This window comes from Rhipicephalus sanguineus, chromosome 10 (genome assembly GCF_013339695.2).
Source record: "Rhipicephalus sanguineus isolate Rsan-2018 chromosome 10, BIME_Rsan_1.4, whole genome shotgun sequence".
NCBI classification, from domain to species: Eukaryota; Metazoa; Arthropoda; class Arachnida; order Ixodida; family Ixodidae; genus Rhipicephalus; species Rhipicephalus sanguineus.
The window spans coordinates 132498960-132525933 of record NC_051185.1 but is presented as its reverse complement, the minus strand read 5'-3'; the positions used below and the strand labels follow the sequence as shown (position 1 = coordinate 132525933).

The window sequence follows — 26974 nt, the reverse complement described above, 5'->3', positions numbered from 1 at the left end:
GTTTCAGCAGGCAACATTGCCTTTGCATGAGATTTTGGAGCCTGCCGTCTAGCTCTATCGACTGGATTAACGGATTCATCTTGTTGCTTGCGCTGAAGCGCACGCATAGACGGCCCAGCTGCTGTGCCATCCATGGCGAGACTGAACGCCCGCCAAGCCACCGTTAAAGGCACCTTTTGACACAACATTCTGCCTATTGGTAGTCGAGACTCCTGAGAACGAGTCCCGTATGCAAGCCAAACTATAAAGCGCTGCACGCGGCATGAAATTCACAAATAAATTTGGTAAACATAACAGAGTAGACTGCCCATCACAGTTAATGCAAACACACGACATTGAAACAACACCAAAAGCCCGCAGAAAGATTGTTCGATTAGTAGTTCTTTATAATAGCAAATCAGTACCTTGTGTAGGGTTGACGCTGATCATGCAGGGCGCACCCCGAGAAGAGGCCCAGTGACAAATAAGCTCAAGCTTCCAGAATGCACTAGGCCACCCTCAGTTAGAAGGAACCGTAACATTCGTGAGCATTCGACTGCTCAAATTTTTGCCAAAACGAACGGTTTTCAACATAGCTTCTTCCCCAGAACTGTTCAAAAATAGAATTTGTTACTGCCATCTGTATTTTCCTCAGAAAATTTTGCTACTGCACATGCATACGTACTTATTCTCTAAAATTGTATTTACGTATCTTTTACTGTGTAGTTCTCCATTTTGCGTTCTGTTAAAAGTGTATTTTTTTGTGCTTAGCTGAGCTTGCAGCATTTTGGGGCTGCACACGCACGCTTAATTGCTTGGTAAAGTTTAGCAGAGCAATGAATTGGTCTCGTTGGTTCTTGCGCTTCGTATTACGAGACGGGGACGAGAGAGGGGCTACACGACAGGTGGTGTCAGAACTACTTTGTTCACATCTTGCGAAGTGTGAAATAAAGGTCAAGAATCAGATAGGAGGGATAAGGTGAATGGCGGAGCGTAGCAAAAAGCAGACTAATAGAAAACAAAGATGATGCAAGGCCTTGCAGATTGGCTGTGCCTGACGGAGGTCCCTCCGTGCATCGATTTTGTAAGGAGCAGTGACAGAAACAATGGCTTCCTATTCCATTTGTTTTACAGAAGAACATGACAACAATAGTTCGAAAGCCGTAACCACATCGCGAACAGGCGTCTAAATTCTGTCACTCAAACACACAATAATGCAACCACAATAATCCATAACAGGAACCAAAACACTCAAAATTTCTTTATAAAAATGAAAAAATCATTTAACAAACATGAAAGTACAAGATAATACAAGCGCTTTGTGGAGTGTAGCAAAGCCGTTTTTGACAATGCGCAATCTCTAATTTCAATAGTGTAGAGAAAACAATAACACCATGTTCTAACTGAAACTAATTTATGGCCCAGTAGCAGAGAGTAATACGTTTCAGCGCTGTTCTTTAACGTGTATTTAGAACGGTGTTGCTCAGTAAGCTCTTGGGTGGTTGTGGACAAAGGTAAGTATTTGGCAGACGAATATTAGTTTTCCGTAAATTGTCCTGAATAACGGTATTCTAAATTGTTCATGCCGAAGACCATCGGGAGCATTAGTATGGTAGCGATGAGCTTAAGTTTACCCTAGTAGCATTAGTAGGGTAGCAATGAACTTACCCTGAAACATTCCTAATTTTGACAGAGTGCTCGCGAGAGGTAATTCTCGGTATGGACTTCTTGAGCAACCACAGTGCTGTCATCCAACTCAGATCCGAGTCGATAGCGCTATGATGATGACGATGATTATGCAAGCTTTATTTGGGTCCAGAGAAGAGGCCCCGCACCACCCGGCTAGTCTCGCGTAGGGACCGCCAAGCCGCGCTTGGCGGCCCGTTCGCTGGCGCTGTGGACGGCCAGGGTTTGGCCATGGAGTTCGGAGCTGCGCAAAAGTGCTGCCCACCTGAAGGCGGAGCCGATGGCTTCACATTCTCATAACGCATGGTACGCATCATGGTACGCATGTACGCATCAAATGCAAACCGGTTTTCATCAGCAGGTTGAGAGGCTGGTGAATGCAGGCTACTCTCAGGTTATGATTGAGGCGGTAGCGGAATCTCTGCACATGAAAAAGAAACAGCCTTCTAGACAGCGTAAGGCATGTGAAGAGAAGAAGCAAGTAGTGGTTATGCCATACTTACATGGCGTATCGCACAATCTTAAGAAGGTGGCAGGGAGAAACGGCGTCAAGCTTGTGTTTTCTGCGCCCTGCATTTTGTCCAGCATATGTAAGCGAGTTGCGCGGCATGGGATTAGTAGGTCCAGTTGTAATACGGCGCATGTCAACAGATTCAGCAGGTGTGATACTAGCATTGTCTACAGTATTCCCCTGACCTGTGGCAAAGAATATATTGGGCAATCGGGTAGGTGTGTGAATGACAGAATGCGCGAGCACGCAAATTTACTTCCTACGGGCACGGGTGGAAATCTACCGATTCACTGCAAAGTGTGCGGTTGCGCCCCTCTTTTCAGCAACGTTTCGGTGACTGGGAGAGCTAAAACACAGAAAGAACGTGAAATTATTGAAGCGTTTCAGATTCACAAACTTGGTCCTGATAAGTGTGTGAGTGCGCCATCTGTGTTTTTGAATGACAAGGAGGTCCGATTTCTCGACAGTGATAGGTGATAGGTTGCCTGTTTTTGATTCACGGTTGTTGCTGCGCATGCTCATTTCGGTTTCTTGTTCGCGTCTTCATCGAAATAAAGTCAGTTGTTAGTCCAGCATCCTACCTGTTCCTGTCTCTTTTTTCCTGGCTCAGTTTCTTCTCTTTTCTTTAGTGCTGCTGGCATTTCCTTACGAAGAGCATGGTTCAATGTTGCTAATAGTCCACAGGTAGGGCAGTCCGCACTGCTCGGAACGAGCGTTAGCGTCACACACGACGCCAGGAAACCGTGCCTCGAATATGCTCAAAGACCTATTCGCCATTCCGTCTCGCTCCAGCGTCATCATTTCTTTCAGCACAGAAAAATCTCTTAGAAAGCGTCATCGAGGGCGACCAGGACCTGTTGCTCAACAGGGAGATAGGCGTCGCAAGAGGCATAGCTGAACGACACGGAGGCAAACCGAAGGTTGTGCTCACAAATTTAGGCCATGAATACAACAATGGTACGACGGCCGCCTACGTAGAAAATATTGTGAAAGCCAGAAATGCTTTCGCCCTCACAGATTCTACTGAATGAACCTCGGCGATCCATCGTCTTGATAAAGTGGCTTTCTGAGTAGTGTGTTCAATGCGCCAAACTGTATCATTGCACTAAAATACGCGGACGAGAAAGACGACGGGGCGAGCGCTACTGGCTGTTTTGTCTCAGTCGCTTGCTTCTGCTAGCGCTATGATACCGTTTGATGCAAGTTCGTGAACCCGCTTTTGACATCAACCCGAATCTTGTCTTTCATAGGCAGCAGCCGCTGAAGGGCCTGCTGCGTCAATACATGGACTGCTTCTCGTCGTCATCACGAATTCGACAACGCCCTGCTGCTAAACACCGCGTTATAACCGCAGAATTAGTCAGAGCCCGTGCCGAGTTTCTGCACGCGAACGTGAGGCCATAAATCAACAAGTTGACGAGCTCTCCGCGGGCATCGCCCGAAGGAAAAAGAAGGATGGACAGCTGAGGTCGATTATGGTCGTTCGAGCAAAATAGCTTTCACCGGCTGCAAGGTATTTCTCGTCGATGGATTTGAAGACAGGCTACTGGCAAACGAAGCCAACAAGGGGGATTGAAAGAAAACCGCCTTCATCGCGCCAGACGGCCTGTTCCAGTTAAGGTCGTGTCGTTCGTGCTTTGTGCGGTGCCTGCAACATTCCAACGCGTAATGGACACTGTACTTGCGGGCCTAAAGTGGCAGTCTTGTCTCGTCTACTTAGATGAAGTCGTGGTTCTTGCTGCTGGTTTTGACGACCGCATTAAAGGGTATAATAGGGTACACCGATAAAAAAAAAGCGTTCTTTTTCATTTCATTACTAAAAAAATAATACACACTCTGAGGAGCAAGACCACTCCGCCACGGTGATCTAGTGGTTATGGCGCTCGACTGCTGATCCGAAGGTAGCGGGATCGAATCCTGGCCGCGGCGGCTGCATTTTCGATCGAGGCGACAATGTTTTAGGTCCATGTACATAGATTTAGGTGCACATCCCTTAGTAGCACCAAATGTTGACACAACTTCACCGCCTCATTCAGAAAGTTGCTTCAACCTTGTGACAACATTACGTGCTGCTAGGGAAAAAGAACCCGAGGTGCTCGAAATTTCCGAAGCCCTCCACTACGGCGTCCCTCGTAGTCGGTTTGGTACTTTACACCCTAGCTTGCAAAACCGTGCATTGGCGAGCGCGTAGGAGTGCTCCAAGCCCTTTAAAAATGGCGCCAAAAACCACGCCTTCTGACGTATACGCGGGCTCTTTTCCAGCATTGTTTCTGAGTGAATGCACTTTTTTTATAACTATGGCTAGATCGGTTGAATATATTCACTTCCTACCATTTTGATACTTTCTGATCGCAAATTTTCCTACTAATATGCCTTTTTGGCGTACCTGTTGTTGTACGTTGTGAGCACGTTCTGCGCGTGGTTTTAAACATAAAAACGTGTTTTTCTTACGATCAGGATTTTTGGAAATTTTTAAACTTGATGTACCTTTGCCGGAAAACTATCCGACCGATCGCGCTCAAATTTTCTCAGGTTACACCTAAATCCCTTTCAAATAATCTGAACATAACATTTCAGAAAACTGTTTAGGTTATAATTAAGGAAACACCAGAATAATTGGAATGTCTCCCTCACGGCACGTTACACGTGAGGGCAATGTTTTTTTTATCTGAGATAAATGTAGGAGCCATTTTTTATAGCCTCACAATAATACCAATATTATGTTTAAGCGTGCCAAATTTGTGGTCATGCTGTTTTTGGTATTTGAGAAAGGGTACATTTAATTTTGTTCGACAGTCTGAAATTTGGTACTTAACCAGAAGCGACTGAGAAAAGCTGAAGGGTCAAAATTGCACAGACGGAAGGTCACAACCTCTCTTATGAAGCACGCAAATGTCACAGCATAGCATAGTGCAGTTCCTGGGATATAAAACTGAAACCAGGACAACCTGTTTACCCCACCCCTTAAACGGCTTAGGTGGTGTTGCAAGCCATTAAGTCATACGAGATCATCCTGAAACCAGAGTGGTAATTTCGCATACGGAGAGTTGCTCTTCGTGGGACACGCTGTCAGCCACTCTGGAGTTCGCCTTGACACCCAGAAGGCAGCAGCCATCGCGTACTTCCGTCAGACCGCCGACAAGAAAGCAGTGTGGCGTTTTGGTGGTCGCTGTGGCGGTGATCGTTAAAGCTGAAATTCGGGCTAGTTGGTCTTGACTTAAATACATAATATAGCGGAACAAAACAAGGACAGAGAAAGAAGCACACAGGACGACCGCTAGTGTGCCTGTGTCCTGTCCCGTGTGCTTCTTTCTCTGTCCTTCTTTTCTTCCGCTATATTATATATTTAATCCTGTGATCGACGCTTTCTGAAGAACTTCTCCCGCGTCGCCGCACCAGTGACAGTCCTGGCGACACCTGACGCGGACTTCGGGAAACCCCGCATATTGAAGAAGTTGCTGAACTAAAAGCGAGGCCTGCAGCCGCCGCCTGTCCTTTCTTGCGTAGAGGAACATTCCGAAACCGAAATTCACCCCGACACGAGCAGTTTAGGAATAGGCGTCGTGCCTGTAGAGAAAAGAGACGGCATTGAAAGAGCCACTGCCTATGCTAGCCGGTCGCTATCAAAAGCAGAAGCCAACTATTGGAAGACCAAAAAGGAATATCGTGTTCTTATTTCGGTCACTTCAGTGTTTCGCCCCTACTTGTACCTTTGAAAGTGTGCAGCCACAACCAGGCTTTGTGTTGGCTAGCAAACGTAAAGGGCCCTTCCAGTCGCCACGGAATGTGAGATCTCAGACTCCAATAATTCAACATCACCATGGCCTGCAAGATCGCACGGAAACACTCAGACGTCGACTGCTTGTCCAGCGCCGCTATTGATCTGCCGGCGTAAGACGATCAGATTGAAGGCATTTTTCTGGGAGCAGTAAGCCTTGACTACTTCACCGAACAACACCGGACTGATCCACAACTACGAAGCCATGTGGAGTACATAGAAGTCGAGACCGATGCCGTCCCGACAGCACTAAGACTTGGATTCTATTTGTTCTGCTTGCAAACCAACGTCCTCGTAAAGAACTTTTCTCCCACTCTGAGCTAACTACCTCCTTTTTCTGCCTTCAGCAATGCAGCCAGAGTTTCTTCAGGCCCTGCATGACGAGCCGACGGCTCGACACCTCTGTTTCTTGTGCACGATAACGAGAATAAAAGAAAACCATTACTGGCTGCGCAATAGTGCCGACGTCGTTTGTTTCGTCAATACATGCAGATACTGCCAGCGACGCAAGACACCGCTAACAAGGCGGTGTTTACCTCTCAAGCAGGACACATTGCAGCACGCTACCCGCATCAGCCAGCTAGAGTGTGAGCTAGAAAGCTTGACTGCTGAACATGACGGTCTCAAGCACACGCACGATGTCTACAAATCCAAGGCAACCACCATGATTAACGAGAAGGACCGCCACACTACTGACCTGGAAGACAACGTTCATACTCTAGAGAAGCGGCTCGAAGAACCACACTGACACGCGGCAAGCACATCCAGTCACTCGTGGACGAAGAGCGCTAACAGCTCGAAAAGAAGCTGGACGAGTCGCGGCAACATCAGTTCGAGGTCAAGACATCTTCGAGTGAAAAAATTCGGCAGATCCCAGGTACCGTGGGAGTCGATGTTATGCGAAGCATGCGGCGAGGTGACTGCGGCGTAATTTTTTTTACTGACAACAGGTTACAAAATGACGCTATAGAGTTGTATGAATTTTATACGCACACTTATATGTTGAAGAGCCGCATTCCTGCATATTTACCTGCAATGTACTATATTTTTGACAAGACTAATAAACATTGATTGATTGATTGATTGATTGATTGATTGATTGATTGATTGATTGATTGATTGATTGATTGATTGATTGATTGATTGATTGATTGACGGCTGATGATGAAGAATTATAACTGAGCCTTTAGTAATGGATAAAAAGCTTTAAAGGACCCACTAGTTACGTAAACGCGCTCGTTTTCGTCAGTTCTTGCTTGGTGTCTCGTCCTGCTGCGCAGTTTTTTTCTTAAGATGTTCCCGTACCAACTCGCCCAACTTTCAACCCTTGTTACGTAACTCGCATTGTGTGACGCTCAGTCGTTATTTCACTCTCCCACCACGCTTTATAGCATAGGCTAACCTCAGAAAGAGGATGGAAGTGCACTTGCGAGGAACCCACTACGCTATAAATCATCATAATTTTTGTGAAGTAGGGAAGCAGCCACCATGCAATTTTTCCTCAATCTGCGGAGATCCGCAGCACCCGCTAAACACCTGTAAGGCATTAAGGCATTATGTGCACATTGTTTGTTGATCCTGTGGCTGATGACGATGAAGAATTATGGCTGAGCCCTTTGTAATGGGTTGGAAGCATTCAACAACCCACTCGTTGCGCAATTCGCATTGTGTGACGCCTGGTTACAGAATTCGTGTCGTGTTACGCCTGCTTGTTATTTTACTCTTCTACCACGCTACAATACATATGTTAATGTGGTTCCTTCCCGACATAGAGTCTGTATAGGGTCTTTTTGCAAAGCAGTTTCAAGCACCGGCATGGCTCTGAGGTAGAATACTGGGCTCCCCCGCAGAGGGCCCAGGTTCGAACCTCATTCCATCCTGGAATTTTTTTCTTATTTCGTTTTTTTGTTATTTCGAGCGATAGTGGTTACGGACACCGGCGGTGGCGGCGGCGGACAACTACGGCGCCAAAAACGGCCCTTGTTGTGATCTCATAACAGCTTTCACTGTAAAAATCAGCAAGCTTGAAGCTCAGATGTTTATTATGAATCGGAAGACGCTGAGGACTCGCAGGAGTGCAGTTGCATGGAGAAGCTGCTTGCGAATGCCCAGCAGCGCCTCAACGATCAGCAGCAGCAGTGCTAAGTTCGAAGGGCAGCTGCTGGAGAGGGACACTCAGGGCTGGGCAAAGATACTTTGAAATTGTATCGTGATACGATACAAGATACTCGGGCAAGAAGTATTTGAGATAGAGATACAAGATACTCGCGGATTAATTGTATCCGATACGATACCTCCCAATTGTATCTTAAGATACTTCGATACATTTGCAAATTTGCTGTTATAGATCTATATAATGAAGCAGCAAAGACCTATGTAGAAATGTATTTACTTGAAAATTTCTTAACTGCGACCAGCTTTGTTTAATTTTAACAAAATACCTGTTTGTATCACAAGATACGAACTCTTGCTCAAGGCGTATTAGTTTCATTTCTAAACGACTTATTGGAATTTATTTGGCTGCTTAACATGACAGCTCTTTAACTGCTGCGCTGTTAGTTGTTTTTGCTTGACACTTCTGTAGTTTATTGGTGTCGCTGCCCTACTTGGCGACCAGCTAGCTGGTTACCATCTACTTGCAAGTGCCTCCGCACGATGGCGCAAATACCGCTGTGCAGTCTTACTTTGTCCGCAAGCCTAATGTTTTCGTAATACCGCCTACACCGACAGGTGTACAGCAGCAACAACGTTGGTAGGGTATTGTTTGTGATGTGTCGTGTAAAGACGATGAACTACATAGTCGGCGCTCACAATTATTGAGGACATAAAACTGCAGTGATTTTTAATATTTTGTTTGTCTGCTGGCGTAAAGCGTTCGTTAGCATTGACGTCGTACGCAGATTCACTAACGTGCAGTCTTTTACCATTTGTTCTCCGAGAGAACCTGAGCCGCCAGGAAGCGTCTCAGACGTATTCTAGCGGTACAAAACGCCGCAGGTTATCACTGCTATTGACACTATTGCCACTTCTAGCTCTGCTTACCTGCGGATTTGTAACAATAAGAATACTTTAAGGTGACCTAAAAAAGGAAAACGAATATATCTAAGTGAAATAGCAAGGTGGTTCCGTAATAAATAATTAAATAAGTAAGAACCCAATGTTCAAAAAACAAGTGGTTAACCGCCGCTGAATGAAACCAAATGTATTTGGTTTGCCGTCATGTGGCACTCGTTATGGTATGTTTTGTACTAAGCTTAACTGGTTAATTAGATAAGGTCAATTATGCGATATTGCGATATTTTTTATATTCACTTTAGGGCCAACTGCGCTTCGACACATCGTAGAGCGAATTTAAAAACGACCGACCCAATTTCTTTTTGGCAGCGTACATGCTGCATGGTGAATATTTTCGGGCTTTTAGAGAAAGCCCGCGAAATATGAAATAAAACCACGTTCGCAGGCAGTAAGAATAAAGCAGAGAACGTATTTTAGCAGCAGGTTACAAAAGACATCTTACAATAAACAGACGGGCGAAAAACTATGCAGAGGACTAGGTAATGTATGGGATGCAAAACGGAAGACAGCAAAGAAAGCACTTGTGCTAACAATCAAATTATCATTAAAAGAACTTCTCGAATACTTTAGCAGGAAGAACAAAGATACATTACGTCAAAATTTTTCCTGTTACGTAAATGCTTGTTCTATTGCATCTAACGCCAGCACCGATAGTGGGACGCTTGTTGGAATCTCCTTTGCATGTAGTCAATCTCATCGTACTATGTATTCAAGCTTGCATCCACAAGATCTTTCAAATCGCTGATGTGTGAAAGGCGCGACACGTAAAGCAGCCCCATTCTTGCATTCTTGAGACATTGCAACGAAGCATCACGCAAGACAAACTTCGATAGCGACAGTACAGCGGCATCAGAATTTGTGCAAAAGACGCTGCACGCATTGGGGTACTCAGCAGAGTGCAGGGTCTATGAACAAATGTCATGACATCAACACAACTAAAACGAAAGAAAACATATAGAAAAAAAGGTAGGCTGCGCGGAGACGTTCGCGCTTGTTTTTGTCGCGATGGCTCGAGCGCCATCAAGTGACTCTGCTCTACCAATAGGGACGCTCAAACATCATTGCCTGTGCTCGCTGGAGCGCTCTGGCGGAAATATAGAAGGATGTTACTGTCATCAGTTTCATTCAGGTGGCTTAGTGGCAGCAATATAAGCTTGAGAGCCGGAATTCCGGTCGACGTTTATTGTTTCGCGCGGTGGTGTTTCTATAGCAGTATCTTGTATCTTAAGATACACGATACATTATTGAATGTATCGGGAATACAGATGCAGATACTCGTTTTGCAAGATGTATCGCGATACAGATACAAGATACCCAAAGAGTATCTAAGATAGTATCGAAGATACATGTATCTTCGATACTGCCCAGCACTGGGGACACTGAAGTGGCAAACATGCGGCACAGCCACGAAAGAGGTCCAGCGGCAGTGTACACTGGAGGACTTCCAGCTGGACGGGCTAAAATTGCAGGCAGCTGACTTGCGTGCGCAGCTTAGGCCAGTCAAGCGCAGCACGAATTGTGGAACTGAACAAGGAGGAGGCCGAGTGCAAGAAGAGCCAGCAGCGGATCCAGGGGCTCGAGACCGGCCAGCTGACTTTGTCGGCAAAGGCCTCCTAACTAGAGAAGAAGTATTGTGTCGCACACAACCCTCAAGTACAGCCTCAAGAAGAGCGAGGCTGAACTAAAGACCACGAAAGAAGAGCTGAAGCAGGTGCTGGGCTCGGCTGAGATGGAGAACAAGGGACTGATCAAGGAGCTTGAGGCAAGGCAGCAGCAAGCTGATTAACAACAATCCAGGCTGGAAGAGGAGGTGACGCAGCTGCAGGAATCCCTGGAGAGGGCGACAGAAAAGGTGGAGCACAGTTATTCCGAAACATCGCACAAACGTGGCATGAATGAACCGCACTACACAGGCGCTGACTTCCAACACAGATTTATTGCGCGAACGCCAAATATAAAGGCAGAAAATAGAGAAAAGAGACGTGGTAAACATGATAAAATGATGACTATGGGGTTACAAGATTTTGAAGGTCTTAATCTTGGAGATATGCCATTTCCTTGTCAAGTTAGTGGATGGACGGTGAACTAACGCACGAAGCCCCCTGCTTGATAACGGTGAATGTTTCAATAATTTCGTGCGTGCATTGGTCCGGATGCTTTCTGATGACGGTGGCTTGTTGAAAATTTGGAATGCAATTACATGATCTGCAATGTAGCACCATGTTGCTGCCTTGCCTTTGCTTGACGTCGTTTGCGTGCTCCTTGAGGCGACTATTAAAGGACACTATAGGCAAATATTAAGTCGACGTTGATTGTTGAAATAGCGCTCCAGAAACCTCGTAGTGCTACTTTTGTACCAAGAAAGTGCTTATTTTGAAATAAAATCACGTTTTAGTGGTCCGCACCGCGTTAGCGCACTTCAAATCACCCGCCTGAAAGCGATCTACTCACGTCACTTTTTCCGTGCCCGACGTTGCCCGCCTTTACTGCGCGGCGGCGTGCACTGGCGGCGTGCACCATTCGGGAATCCGGCAAGATCACGTGCATGCGGCATTTTGTCGGACTTGCAGTCAAAGCGACTTTCACGAACGCGCAGAACACACGCGGCAGTACGCGATACCGAAACTACCACTGAGACTCGACCGCGTGAGCGAAGCAGGGCGCCGGGCGGCGTGTTTGTAATATCCAGAGCGCTCAACGCATGGCAACGGCAGCGCCGAGCTATTGGCTCCGCGCACACAGGGACGCTGCTGCGGACTTCCGCCTAGCAACGGCCGCCACGACGCGACGACGCACTCCTTCTCGGGGTGCCTTTCGCGGAATTTTAAACGGTGAACGCGGCCGCCGGGCCCGTGGAATTTTGGTCGCCGCCTGTGCTTGTGAACTGCTACTGCTCTCGCGTTGACCGAAGACGCCGTCGTCTCTGTAGGATTCGACTGTGCTTTGTGCATTTTGTTTTGTTATAACGGTGAACACGTTCGCCCATGAACATTTGTGTTGTCGCCACTGTCTTTTGTGCCTTGGCGCTGCCACAAGACGCGATCGGCTGTTGTGTTCTACTGTGCGTTTCTTTTTTATTTTTTTAACAGTGAACACGCTCGCCCTTGAATATCTATCTGTGCTGTCTACTGTGTCTTTTGAGCCTTCGCGTTGTCGCAATACATAATCGTTGTTGTGTTGGACATATCGCTTTTCTTAATTTTTTTAACGCTGAACACGCTTTCACGTGAATATATGTGTTGTCGCCAGCGTTTTTTGTGATCTCACGTTGTCGCAAGACGCGATCGCCGTGGGTTCGAGTGTGCGTTGTGTTTTTTTTTAATTATTTTTGTTCCGCGGCTGTTTTTGCCAACGCATTTCGCATCCCTGCAACGCCGGTGTTGTACGGCTATAACCACGGAAAACAGCGCATGTGAGACGTCGGCGCGCCGCGTGATCGAATGCGTTAAAGACAATGACAGTTCATCGCCTGATGTTGACGTGGTTTGGGCGAACATCACTGATGAACAAGACGCCTGCAGCTGGGTAGAAGATTACGGCTTGAAGAAAAACACATCGTGGGTTGTAGACTTTGTGAAGTCAACAGCAAGGTGTGAAAGGTAATACAAAAATGGTGTTTCATAACTTCAAAAATAACTTGCGGCATCTTCTGTGGTGATTTAACTTCATGCTTCCGGGATAACGTCCTATGATGAGCCGTCTCCATTAGGTCATATTTTATGTGCACTTGAGCCGTCTCAATTAGGTCGTATTAGCTGTGCTCGTTCTACTGCCCTAATTGAATTTTGTGTGTATTTCTTTTTTAGTAAACTTGCAATGTCAATCTGGCTCCCAATCTCTGGCCGATGCAACCTTGGGTCCTCGCTGGTTATGGTTTGTAATTTATCTAGTGTACTTCTGTCAGTCCAGGTGCTGGCAATTCTTTCCAACTGAGCTTCAGTCAATCATTCTGAGGTGTTATGCATGCCCAGGTGCGTTAAGCTCTCTATGCTGGTGCTTTCGGTCAAGCCTAGGGCCTGCTTAAAAGCTTTACTTACGAACATATTGATCTTGTCCTTTTCTGTCTTGTTCCATTTAAACCTAACAATGCTAGCCTGCTTCATTCCGTGATACTTGTTTGTGATTCTCCTGATCAGCCAGATGCCTTAGTGAGCTTGTCACTATTTTTATAAGAGTATTGCTGTTAGTTCGCTTCGACTCAGTGTTGAGTACAAGGACCCTAACTTGTTCAATGATGGGGATGCCCTGCATGTTTTTCGTGCAAGTCTGTATCTCCTCGCACCCTCTCTCCTTCATGTATCTCTTGGGCCACCTGCTGTTAAATAGGGGCCTGTAAAGGAGTTCTGATTTCTCCGGTGAAAATTCAATCCTTGTGCCTGTGAGGTAGACTTCCACTTTATCTACCACTTCCTGTAATTTCTGTTCTATTTACCCAGCACTGCCTTGCGAGATCCATATGTCAACATCATTCGTGTATACGGAGCGATTGATTCCTTCGATGTCTTCACGTTTTTCTGACAATCCTGTCATAATGAGATTAAGAGCATGAGCGGTATCATGGAGCCCAGAGGTGTAACTAAACTGTCCATGCTCCTCACCTCAGACTCGAGTTCCCCCATGTTGAAGGTAACCTTCCCATTCGTTAGGAAGTATCGGATGTAACTGTATGATCTTTCTCCTAGGTTTAAGTTGGTGACCTAAGTGAGTATGGACAAATGTGCAGGATCGTGAAATAGTTTCGTGAGATCCAACCATAATGTAGCTCTTGTTCAAATTGCGTTCTGATTGCTCTGATTATTTTCCCATCCTATGGTACCTACGCCATAAGATAGGAAAATAACTAGAACACAATTATATAGGTGACTGCGGCACTTTTTCGATTTTGTTTCGCCAACCGCTCGCGCCACCTTTAAGGGGGGCCAAGTGCACACATAATATGACCTCATTGAGACGGCTCATCATTGGACATTACTCCCAAAGAATGAAGCTAAATTACCACAGAAGATGCCGCAAATTATTTTTGAAGTTATGAAACACCGTTTTTGTATTACCTTTCACACCTTGCTGTTGACTTCACGAAGTCTGCAACCCACGATGTGTTTGTCTTCAAGCCGTAATCTTCTACACAGCTGCAGGCGTCTTGTTCATCAGTGATGTTCGCCCGAATCACGTCAACATCAGGCGATGAACTGTCATTGTCTTACAACAGTTGTACGGTCATAGCCGTACAACTCCGGCATTGCAGGGCAGCGAAATGCGCTGGCAAGAACAGCCGCGAAAGAAAAACAATAAAAAAAAAACACAACGCACACTCGAACCCACGGCGATCACGTCTTGCGACAACGCGAGATCACAAAAAACACTGGCGACAACACATATATTCACGTGAAAGTGTGTTCAACGCTAAAAAAATAAACAAAAGCAATCAGTCCAAGACAACAACGATTATGTCTTGCGACAACGCGAGGGCTAAAAAGACACAGCAGACAACACATATATTCGAGGGCGAGCGTGTTCACTGTTAAAAAAAGAAAAAAAGATACGCACAGTAGAACACAACGGCTGATCGCGTCTTGCGGCAGCGCCAAGGCACAAAAGACAGTGGCGACAACACAAATGATCATGGGCGAACGTGTTCACCGTTATAACAAAACAAAATGCACAAAGCACAGTCCTACCCTAAGGAGACGACGACGTCGTCGGTCAACGCGAGAACAGTAGCAGTTCACAAGCACAGGCGGCGACGAAAATTGCACGGGCCCGGCGGCCGCGTTCACCGTTTAAAATTCCGCGAAAAGCACCCCGAGAAGGAGAGTGCGTCATCGCATCGGGGCGGCCGTTGCTAGACGGAAGTCCGCAGCTGCGTCCCTGTGTGCGCGCAGCCAATAGCGCGCCGCTGCCGTTGCCTTGCGTTGAGCGCTCTGTATATTACAAACACGCCGCCGGGCGAAGCGCATTCCCACGAAAACAGAACCTTTGAACCACGCGCGTCGTTCCCCATGGCAACGCCAAAGAGGTTCGTTTTTCAATTAATCAAACAGAAACGAACAAACACAATTTTATTACGTCTATTGATGCACAGAAGGTTCTTTTTTAATGCGAATGCATTTCTTAGTCGGGCTATGTCAGGCGTCCGGCGTTGTCCGCGCGCCGCCTCTCCGCTCTCACTCCCTCTCCCATAGCAACAGCTGCGGGCGCGCGCGCTTATCCTCGCCACTAGCAACCGGAGCAGGTGGTGCGGGCGGAGTAGCGGAGAGTGAGTGGAGAGGAGGAGCGCGCTCTGGCGTGTGAGGGCGCTCGCATCGCGGGAGATCGGCGGAGCTCCCGCGTGTGTGGAGAGTGTATACGAGAGGGTAGGTGCAGTGCTCCGCCGCTCCTTCTCTCGCCGTTCGCTCTCTCTCCTCCCTGCGCCACCGCCTCAATGCAGTGCGTTTGAAACGCGTCTGTAGCGTTTGTGCTGCCTTGGCACAGCCTGAAAACAGCGCGTTCTGAACGCGTTTGTGCTGCATTGAAGGCGGTGGCACCATCCCTGAGGTGATTACGAACGCACGTAGGAAGCGTTCGTTGGAAGAGGCACCCAAAAGAGAGATACTTGAGCGCGTCGATATGTCCAGCTTTACGCCAATAAAATTACTACGCCGTGTACTCTCGGCGCAAGATATGCATTCGCATTTCCTCACGATTCCCTTCGGGGAGGTGGGGGCATTTTTTTTATTGCAGCTGGTTTGATTACGAGTGATTAATTGTAGTCGGACTCTCGCACGTCATCAGGATCATTTCCAAAATGTCCCGCTCGTGGCGCCCATTGTACGATACATTTAAAACCCCTTGATCTAGGAGAGTAACGATTTTGGAAAGTAACGTGCCGCAGAATTCAATGGAGGCGCGTGATTTGGAACCACTTGCGCACCCCACTGGTGTAGAAAACTTTGAAAAATGGCGATAACAAGATCGAGAACACTGAATTGAACGTTCATTAAAAGGTTAGTTTCTTCCGAAAGCCATGTAAATGGGACACGCTAATTTAAAAGGAGTTTTATGGAGCGTTCCATGATGCAGACGTTCTTTCTGCGGCATGATAACAAGCTCTACATCTGCCTCTGATATAGTTTAGCTTGCGTCATGTCCGCCTGTGTCTGGATTTTGTCGCGTTCCTGTGCGCTCATGTGCAACACAGGTGCTTAAAGCGTCGCATCTTGTGATGACTTCGTAGATAATACATTGTGAATCCATGTGTTATCTTGACGTGAAAGTAGGTTTGCGCGGGTGTCTCCTAAGCGACTAAGACGCTTGCGCAGTGTCGGCACGATCAAGTGGCGTCAACAGTACCGCATCTACCGCAATAACAGAAGCGCCGCAGAAAGATTTTTCAGAATAGTATTTTTTGGTTCGTGTCAAAGAAACTAGCCCTCGGTTTACCTGTGAGAGGAGACATTCCGTACCTTGAGGATAAGTAAACGCCTCTAGTAACGTATTGTGATAGTTCACACGAAAATGCCGTTGTAATATGTAGTAACAGAGTTGCAATTGTGATTTTCATTAGACAAAAAAATTATAAGAGCCAGAATCAGAGTGCAATACCAGCAGGATGTTTTGTTTTCATGCACGCGCAACTCTTTGGTTGATACGTAACTAAAAAGAGCATCGTATCATATTCAGCACCAGAATCATTGCCAGTGCATACCTATCTTATGAAGTAGTAATGCTTCAAAAATGCCATGTCAAGAAAATAGAAAAGTGGTAATAGTATATCACTGGACAAATATACACTGATTTACAAATAACACAGAAGTTTCACTGCGACAAAAGGTGGGCGGCAGACGATATCTCGCACTATCAGGTTGTTCTTTACAAACAGCGGCTTTATATTCCCGGAAGTGACAGTGAGGAGAGGTAGCGTGTTTTCTTTTGAGGCGAGCCACGTTTTGCAAAGAATATTCCATGCGGATATTCGTGCAATTAAGATTGGCTGCGCATTCACGGTCAAGCCTATCATTTTATGGGCTCTATAGTCGGATACAGCCCAAAACGCACTTAGAATATAAGTCTACATGCAGTGAGCATTGGTAGAAGTGGTATCCCGTGACGCAAACAAGCGCTGTTTTCGAAGGTCCATTCACAGTATACAGCTTAACAGGGGCAACTGCAGTGCCTTTACGATAAGCATAGGCACTCATCAGGTGAATGGTCATAAAGCAGGCAAAACCGTAATCAATATCGGTGTCACGCGGGCACTTTTGATCGTGTCCGTAGCCGACCCGGATTAGGCTCGATCCGGATCAGGTGCTGCTACACGGTCACTTTAATAGCGATCGGGTGCGATCGGGATCGAGACCATCGCGATATACTCATCGACATCTGGCTTCCAGATTGCGATTCGATTTACGTTTGCGCCAAACTCGATCCGGATTAGTTTGTACCGTAAGTAGCGATGATTGTTGATTGCGATCAAGAAATTCGATCGGGGTTGACTCTGATCGCGATGAAAAGTGCCCGTGTGACGCCGGTACAAGAGATAATCTAGTTTCGTGTTGGTAAACGGACAGCGCGTTAATGCAGGCGTGACCAAGATGAGCTATTTCGGCCGCAGCCTGCTAGATAACGGCTCACTTGCGCTCACCTTCGGTATCACGATGTTATTGTTTTTGCGTTGCGCAGTGCTTGTTTTTCTTTTTTCTTCTTGCGCAGGATCGCATTTATGTCATTATTTTTTTGTGTGGACAACCCCCCCCCCCCCCGTCTAAAAAACAGAAAACAAGAACCTCATATGAAAATGAACGCCAGTAGGGGTCATTCGTCCTATCGTTCTTTTTTTTTGTTGTTTTTTTTTTCACCAAACATTCACGTTAAGCGGATCCTAACAATCACGACAAACGCGACCGAGAAGCTGTTTTGTTCGCAGCGGAAAGCAGTTTCTGTATTTGTGCATTTCATACTGAATAACGTTTTCCGACATGCGAAGTGATGGAGACTCAGCATATCATTCAGCATATTGAGAACAACCCCATTTTTATGCAACGCTAAAATGGCCGAGAAAAAGAAGAACGTTTTTGAGCATCCAGAATATTTAAAACGCAGCATTCGGCAATGCTTTGACACGAGCGATAAGAAAGGTGGCTTACCTCGCAAAGAACACTGTGCCTTGTCGAAACAAAGTTTTTTCGGCCGATGTTTTGCAGCCACTGCTTCTTGCGCTTCACGCTTACCTTGGGGAATCGTAAAATGTGGGTAACTGTTTGCACTCTCGTTCTTACAGTTATAGACGCAACAGCACGGCATAGCGCCTACACAAAGCACAGAAAACAAAGCGCGCGTAACGTTCGCTACGCGGAGCCCCGGCGTAAAATGCCGCAAGAGAAAAAGAAAAATACCAGCAAAACACAAGATCCACGCGTCTCTAAGGCAACAGCGAAAGAGATCAATCGCGCTTGCGGCCTGAATGTCCAACGAGACGGAATGTACAACGAGACTGAATGTCCAATAGTGGACATTCAGTCTCGTTGGACATTCCGTCTCGTTGGACTTTCCGTCTCGGTTGGACATTCAGTCTCGTTGGACATTCAGTCTCGTTGGACATTCAGTCTCGTTGGACATTCCGTCTCGGTTGGACATTCAGTCTCGTTGGACATACAGTCTCGTTCGACATTCCGTCTCGGTTGGACATTCAGTCTCGGTTGGACATTCAGTCTCGTTGGACATACAGTCTCGTTGGACTTTCCGTCTCGGTTGGACATTCAGTCTCGTTGGACATACAGTCTCGTTGGACATTCAGTCTCGTTGGACATTCAGTCTTGTTGGACATACAGTCTCGTTGGACTTTCCGTCTCGGTTGCACATTCAGTCTCGTTGGACATACAGTCTCGTTGGATATTCCGTCTCGGTTGGACATTGAGTCTCGTTGGACATACAGTCTCGTTGGACATTCAGTCACGTATGGACATTCAGCCTCGTTTGACATACAGTCTCGTTGGACTTTCCGTCTCGGTTGGACATTCAGTCTTGTTGGACATACAGTCTCGTTGGACATTCAGTCTCGGTTGGACATTCAGTCTCGCTGGACATACAGTCTCGTTGAACATTCGGTCTCGTTGGATATACAGTCTCGTTGGATATTCCGTCTCGGTTGGACATTCAGTCTCGTTGGACATACAGTCTCGTTCGACATTCCGTCTCGGTTGGACATTCAGTCTCGTTGGACATACAGTCTCGTTGGACTTTCCGTCTCGGTTGGACATTCAGTCTCGTTGGACATACAGTCTCGTTGGACATTCAGTCTTGTTGGACATTCAGTCTCGTTGGACATACAGTCTCGTTGGACTTTCCGTCTCGGTTGGACATTCAGTCTCGTTGGACATACAGTCTCGTTGGACATTCAGTCTCGTTGGACATTCAGTCTCGTTGGACATACAGTCTCGTTGGACTTTCCGTCTCGGTTGGACATTCAGTCTTGTTGGACATACAGTCTCGTTGGACATTCAGTCTCGGTTGGACATTCAGTCTCGCTGGACATACAGTCTCGTTGAACATTCGGTCTCGTTGGATATACAGTCTCGTTGGATATTCCGTCTCGGTTGGACATTCAGTCTCGTTGGACATACAGTCTCGTTCGACATTCCGTCTCGGTTGGACATTCAGTCTCGTTGGACATACAGTCTCGTTGGAATTTCCGTCTCGTTGGACTTTCCGTCTCGGTTGGACATTCAGTCTCGTTGGACATACAGTCTCGTCGGACATTCAGTCTCGTTGGACATACAGTCTCGTTGGACTTTCCGTCTCGGTTGGACATTCAGTCTCGTTGGACATACAGTCTCGTTGGACATTCCGTCTCGGTTGGACATTGAGTCTCGTTGGACATACAGTCTCGTTGGACATTCAGTCACGTATGGACATTCAGCCTCGTTGGACATTCCGTCTCGGTTGTACATTCAGTCACGTATGGACATACAGTCTCGTTGGACTTTCCGTCTCGGTCGGACATTCAGTCTCGTTGGACATTCCGTCTCGGTTGGACATTCAGTCTCGTAGGACATACAATCTCGTTGGACATGCCGTCTCGGTTGGGCATTCAGTCTCGTAGGACATACAATCTCGTTGGACATGCCGTCTCGGTTGGGCATTCAGTCTCCTTGGACATACAGTCTCGTTGGACATTCAGTCTCGGCTGGACATTCAGTTTCGTTGGACATAGTCTCGTTGGACATTCCGTCTCCGTTGGACATACAATCTCGTTGGACTTTCCGTCTCGGTTGGACATTCAGTCTGGTTGGACATAGAGTCTCGTTGGACATTCCGTCTTGGTTGGACATTGAGTGTCGTTGGACATTCAGTCTCGGTTGGATATGCAGTCTCGCTGGACATTCAGTCTCGTTGGACATTCCGTCTCGGTTGGACATTCAGTCTCGTTGGACATACAGTCTCGTTGGACATTCAGTCTCGGTTGGACATTGATCTCGTTGGACATACAGTCCCGTTGGACATTCAGTCTCGTTGGACATACAGTCTCGTTGGACTTTCCGTCTCGGTTGGACGTTCAGTATCGTTGGACATTCCGTCTCGGTTGGACAACAGTCTCGTTGGACATTCCGTCTCGGTTGGACATTCAGTCTCGTTGGACATTCAGTCTCGGTTGGACATTCAGTCTCGTTGGACATACAGTCTCGTTGGACATTCCGTCTCGGTTGGACATTCAGTGTCGTTGGACATACAGTCTCGTTGGACATTCAGTCTCGGTTGGACATTCAGTCTCGTTGGACATACAGTCTCGTTGGACATTCCGTCTCGGTTGGACATACAATCTCGTTGGACATAGTCTCGTTGGACTTTCCGTCTCGGTTGGACATTCAGTCTCGCTGGACATAGAGTCTGGTTGGACATTCCGTCTCGGTTGGACATTGAGTCTCGTTGGACATACAGTCTAGTTGGACATTCAGTTTCGGTTGGACATTCCGTTTCGTTGGACCGTTGGACATTCCGTCCCGGTTACAAATTTCGCTTTTCCGTTTGGCAGTGTCTAGCGTTACGTCTAGACGTAACGATAGGAGCCGTTGCAGTTACCTCTGGACGGCCCAGTGACACGGGCACACCACGGACGCTGGCACGGACGGACGCCTGCCCCGAAGGGGCAGTCGCGCGGGCTAAACAGCGCGTGGATGCGACAGCGGCCAGTAGCGCGTGACGGAGACCCTGCCAACCGGTCATTGAGCGTTAGCGAAATGGCCGCACTCGCGAAGCCACGATTAGTTTTCCGCGCCCGAAGGGCGCAGAGGGCCTTCACTGAGCAATAGGAAAATAATGTACTCTATCTATCTTAACCCAATGAATGAGTTGTCTGAGAAATTTTAAACTAGGGCGCGTTTATCTCATCTAAATTGGACATTCCGTCCCGTTGGACATTCAGTCCCGTTGGACATTAGGTCTCGGTTGGACATTCCGTCTCGTTGGACATTACGTCTCGATTGGACATTCAGTCTCGCCGGTCACGTGACCCATTGGACATTCCGTCTCGTTGGACATTCATGCTCTGAATCGATTAATCGTCGGCGCGGAAAAAGTGGCGGAGAACGGGAGGACGCAAAAGGGGCGAGGAGGGAGAGATGAGGACGCGCGCGCGGCGGCGAGTACAATGAATGGCGGTACTTTCTCAAGATCAAGGGGCTTTAGATACATTTAGCTTAATTTCTCGCTCCCCAGCGCACTGCGTTAAACAACTCGACCACATGCCATGCATGCGTCGGCGAAATAACGGCGAGCTATTTATATACACCATTTACCGTAGGTCGTAGCATATATCGGAGCATATACCATTCACCGTAGATCGTAGCATATATAGGAGGAGCTTGAGCGTATTTTCTATCAATTATAAATTTTAATTTTTCAATTTTAAAACTGCCCTTGAGACGCGCACGACAAAGTGGCCGCTTTCTGTACCCACTCGTGATGTGGAACGAAAAAAAAAAAAACTGGAACACCGAGATCACCTTGCGTCAGACGCCCCTGTGTGGCAGCAGACGCACAGGCGTCATTCCACGCGCCACAGTTTGAAAGACAAACAAATATCTAACAGCGTCTGATTCTTCATTGTCGACACTTGCGGCGCGTTGCTCAAGCACAAAGACGTAACAACTGTGCCAGTTGTTAGTTCACGCTTGGCCTGTGTATACCTGTGCGTTCTTTTCGGGCGTCCTTCTTTGTGCTTCAGCGGCACGCGGCAAATATCGAGCTGCTCGGCGTTCTTCGTGTGAAATTCCAGTTTCTTGCTCTCACAGTCATTGCTTCGCCCTTACGGCGAAACTGACTTTTTTCCGAAGCAGTTTCAAGCACTATCGTGGCCCTGTGGTAGAACACCTGCTTGCCATGCAGACGCCCTGGGTTCAATTCTCACTCAAACGTAAGATTTTTATTATATTAAAGACGATAGTCTTTCTTGGGATACTTAAACGGAGAAATTTTGGTCTGTCTGTCTTTCTGTTTGTCGGCACGTCACTCGATTCAGCCACTTGGCCAAAGTTGAACCACTTGCCCAAGGGCCAGCCATCTTGAACTGGTACGGCTCTTCATACTTGTGAACGTTGTCGATCAAAAAGTAAATATCACGCATATCTGAGGCGCAACACCGTTAGGTAAGTATTACGTGGTGTGTTCCTTTAATAGAAAATGCATACATACGTAATTCTAAAGACCCTAGTTTCTTAAGCTGGGCTGAAAATGCGACTGCGCTAAAACTTTCCTTCCTCCGTGCCCTCTGCACGAGCTCATTGTTGTGTTTCGGTTTCTGTTCTGGATTGCACTGTACGAATGCCATGGGGCGCCGCTCTGGCATCCCTGTTTTACCCACGCGACGTGTATATAAAATAGTGTGTGGAGAGTACTCGTTGAGTGCGGACGTTTCTTCTGCTTCAGCGCTTCGCGCCAAACCGCGTGTTCGGGCTGGCTGGCGTCCCCGCCGGTCGCGTTGGTCACCGCCGGTCTTTGCCTGCTGCTGCGCCGGGACTACCAGCCCGCATCACAGCACTCATGTTTCCCGACGTATTGCCAAATGGCGTCCATATCTCACGCAGCGCCTCTTCTATCGTCTTTAGACGACATTTCAGCGAAGCACGCAGATACGCGGCCAAATTTTTTTTTTCATATTTCTCAATTTTTCGGTCACGGACAAGATGATGATTTTTCTATGACAACCAACGACACCGACGCCGACACCAGAATTCTGCGAAACGAGCTCTTTAACGCTGTCGCGTTAATAATACATATGATGAATTCGAATGGCAGGTCGGAGAGGCCAATGAATTCTGCGCCGGAGCACTCCGCTCCGGCGGAGGGCAACCGAAGAAAATCTGTCAGTGGAACACGGGCCCTCCAGCCAGAGCGCAGATCCGCTTCCGGAAGCGGCCAGCATTCCTCTCGTTTCGCGCTGTTGGTGAGTGAACTTGACTATCGTCAAAAAAGATGGTTGATAAGAATCGGAATAACACGATAAGAATCGGAATAACACGAAAGTAAAGCGTGCCCTTACAGAAGTAACTGAATGTTTACAGAAGTAATTGAATTGATATGAGAGAGTTTGCACAATGTATATTGATGTCTGGCAGCTGTAGCACCGTTTACCGTGTACTTAGCTTTAGGTGCACGTTAATGAACCCCAGGTGGTCGAAATTTTCGGAGCCTTCCACTACGGCGTCCCTCATAATCACATCGTGGATTTGGGAATTTAAAACCCAGATATTATTATTATGATGATAGCACCGTTTAACGTGCATACACCCACTTCGATGATTGGTGGTACATGTCCATTCCGACGAATAACGACCATGTTAAATGACTAAACAAACCCTTGTGGTAGCTGTAGTAGTTAACGGTGAAAGCGTAATCAGAGAACGAGGTGTGATAGGCAGAAGAGCGTCGCATATTGGACGCTGAACTTGGTCGCCATCCCGCGGCATGTTAAAATGTGACTGAACACCACGGTCGGACAAGAGGGAAACGCAAAGCGCGTCCTGCTGCCCCGGTATCCGAGCCGCGATTTTTCTCGGGGCGAGCGCGTCAGCGGTGAACGCGGCGTTACAACCAGGTGAGGCAGGCGCGCGTCGCAGAGCTATTTTTGGTTTGGATTAGCGTGATGCTATGAGCGAGGCCAACGCTTTTACGACGCTTGGTCTAAGATCGCCACCTCGCGGTGTGTTAAGGCATTCACAAAATTGAACTTCTATTGAAAACGCGCCGAATGGGACGGACGTTTAACGTGTTGCAGGCGCTAATCGCGGAGGCCACAGTAATGACTAATTACTTTACTTTGCCGCTCCCAGAGGGCAACACCACCCCGCCGACCGGGAGAGTGGTAGATATAAAAGGCGCGTTTGTAAAGCCTCTGGAGTGTGTTGCCGTGGCGCAGTGGATAGCGTGCCCGGCACCTGTTGTTGCGGACTGAGCGGTGGTGGGTTCAATGCCCGTTGACGGAACATTTTTTCTTTACCATCTGATCGTGTAAATTTTTTCTACGTCATTTCCGTGACGGAAATACCTCACTGAAGTCTTGGTGGACCTCGGCATAAAAGACTTTCGCGTTAAAAACTTTCTCACATGTGCCCTGCTGTGCACGCGCAATGCGTGGGACAGTACCACGGATGCCTCTTGTCTGTATAAAGTTGTTTTGTATACGCTATTTTCCAAAGTTTATTCATCGCTTGAGTCCTCGCTGCTTGATTCAGAACTAGAGCTAGAGCCATCGCTATGCGCCAGCAGTGAAAGCGCAAGTTGGCGTTGCGATGCACCACTCGTAATTGCTCCAGAGCCGCGACTCGCCTTCACGGGCGCGCGCGTTGGTAACGTGGTATGATACGCTCGGCGCACGCGCGGGGCGCTTGCGACTTCTCTGCCGCTTTTCGTGGAGAGAGCTTCTCCGTGGAGTGGATGTGGGATGGAGCTGCTCCAGGGGCGTGGAATTGGCACCGCGGAAGCAATGCCCTTCATGTGGTTATTACTGCTTTTGCAGGTCAGCAGAGCATTTACTGCGAAAGGTTCTGGAAGCAGCTGGGATTCGAGTACGCTTGGTCGTGACAACAGCCTAGGAAACATCACTTCCACGATCTTCCAGGCTGATCATCCGACACGACCTGCCACCGATTACAGCGAAAGTACAGAGCCTGTTTACGATCGCTGGTTGGACTGCATCCTTATCACTGGCCTACAAAAAGCAACGACAGTCACGGACGCAATGGGGCGTGGAATCGGCACCGCGGAAGCGATGCCCTTCATGTGGTTATTACTGCTTTTGCAGGTCGGCAGAGCATTTACTGCGAAAGGTTCTGGAAGCAGCTGGGATTCGAATACGCTTGGTCGTGACAACAGCCTTGGAAACATCACTTCCACGATCTTCCAGGCTGATCATCCGACACGATCTGCCACCGATTACAGCGAAAGTACAGAGCCTGTTTACGATCCCTGGTTGGACTGCATCCTTATCACTGGCCCACAAAAAGCAACGACAGTCACGGACGCAATGGGGCGTGGAATCGGCACCGCGGAAGCAATGCCCTTCATGTGGTTATTACTGCTTTTGCAGGTCAGCAGAGCATTTACTGCGAAAGGTTCTGGAAGCAGCTGGGATTCGAGTACGCTTGGTCGTGACAACAGCCTAGGAAACATCACTTCCACGATCTTCCAGGCTGATCATCCGACACGACCTGCCACCGATTACAGCGAAAGTACAGAGCCTGTTTACGATCGCCGGTTGGACTGCATCCTTATCACTGGCCTACAAAAAGCAACGACAGTCACGGACGCAATGGGGCGTGGAATCGGCACCGCGGAAGCGATGCCCTTCATGTGTGTTATTACTGCTTTTGCAGGTCAGCAGAGCATTTACTGCGAAAGGTTCTGGAAGCAGCTGGGATTTGAGTACGCTTGGTCGTGACAACAGCCTAGGAAACATCACTGCCACGATCTACCAGGCTGATCATCCGACACGACCTGCCACCGATTACAGCGAATGTACAGAGCCTGTTTACGATCCCTGGTTGGATGCATCCTTATCACTGGCCTACAAAAAGCAACGACAGTCACGGATGCAATGGGGCGTGGAATCGGCACCGCGGAAGCGATGCGCTTCATGTGGGTATTACTGCTTTTCCAGGTCAGCAGAGCATTTACTGCGAAAGGTTCTGGAAGCAGCTTGGATTCGAGTACGCTTGGTCATGACAACATCCTAGGAAACATCACTTCCACGATCTTCCAGGCTGATCATCCGACACGACCTGCCACCGATTACAGCGAAAGTACAGAGCCAGTTTACGAACCCTGGTTGGACTGCATCCTTATAACTGGTCTACAAAAAGCTACGACAGTCACGGACGCAATGGGGTGTGGAATCGGCACCACGGAAGCGATGCCCTTCATGTGGTTGTTACTGCTTTTGCAGGTTGGTCATATTCACGATAAACGGCAGCGCACGCTGGGTTAGGACAGAAACACAAAAACACGAAAAAAGGACGACACAAGCGCTGAACTTCAACTGATCTTTATTGACCACCACAGTTGCTTAAATAGCATCTTGTTGCGCATGCGTGTAGCATCTGGCAGAGCAAGTTCAATAGACAATCCCATGAGCAACAAAACCCAGAAGCCGCGATCAAATCACAAAGCAAAAGCGAAAGATTACAAAATAAAAAACCCGATAAAACCAACACCAAAAACCAAACCACATCACGTGTTAATACCTAAAAACTTCCGCTCTTTTGAAGATATTGCAACCCGATGGGCAGCTAATGCAGTCTTCCCTCCTTTCCAAAATTTCTGCCGCTTCTAAAATTTCACGTGCAATTTTGCCTTTTTCCCTACACACCACCCTCGTGTTGCCCAACATGGGTGCGCAGCCGCAGTCCCTGCAGTGAATGGCAAGGTGGCCTGCATCTTTCTTGGAGCAGTGATAACTGTGCTCTGTGAGCCTCGTG

The 26974-nt window shown here is 47.6% G+C and overlaps 1 protein-coding gene across 1 annotated transcript in view; it reads left to right on the top strand.

Annotated features, from left to right (window-relative positions):
* LOC119406743 (agrin) overlaps positions 1-26974 on the top strand; it is a 439130-nt gene that overhangs the window by 27227 nt on the left and 384929 nt on the right. The window lies entirely within an intron of this gene.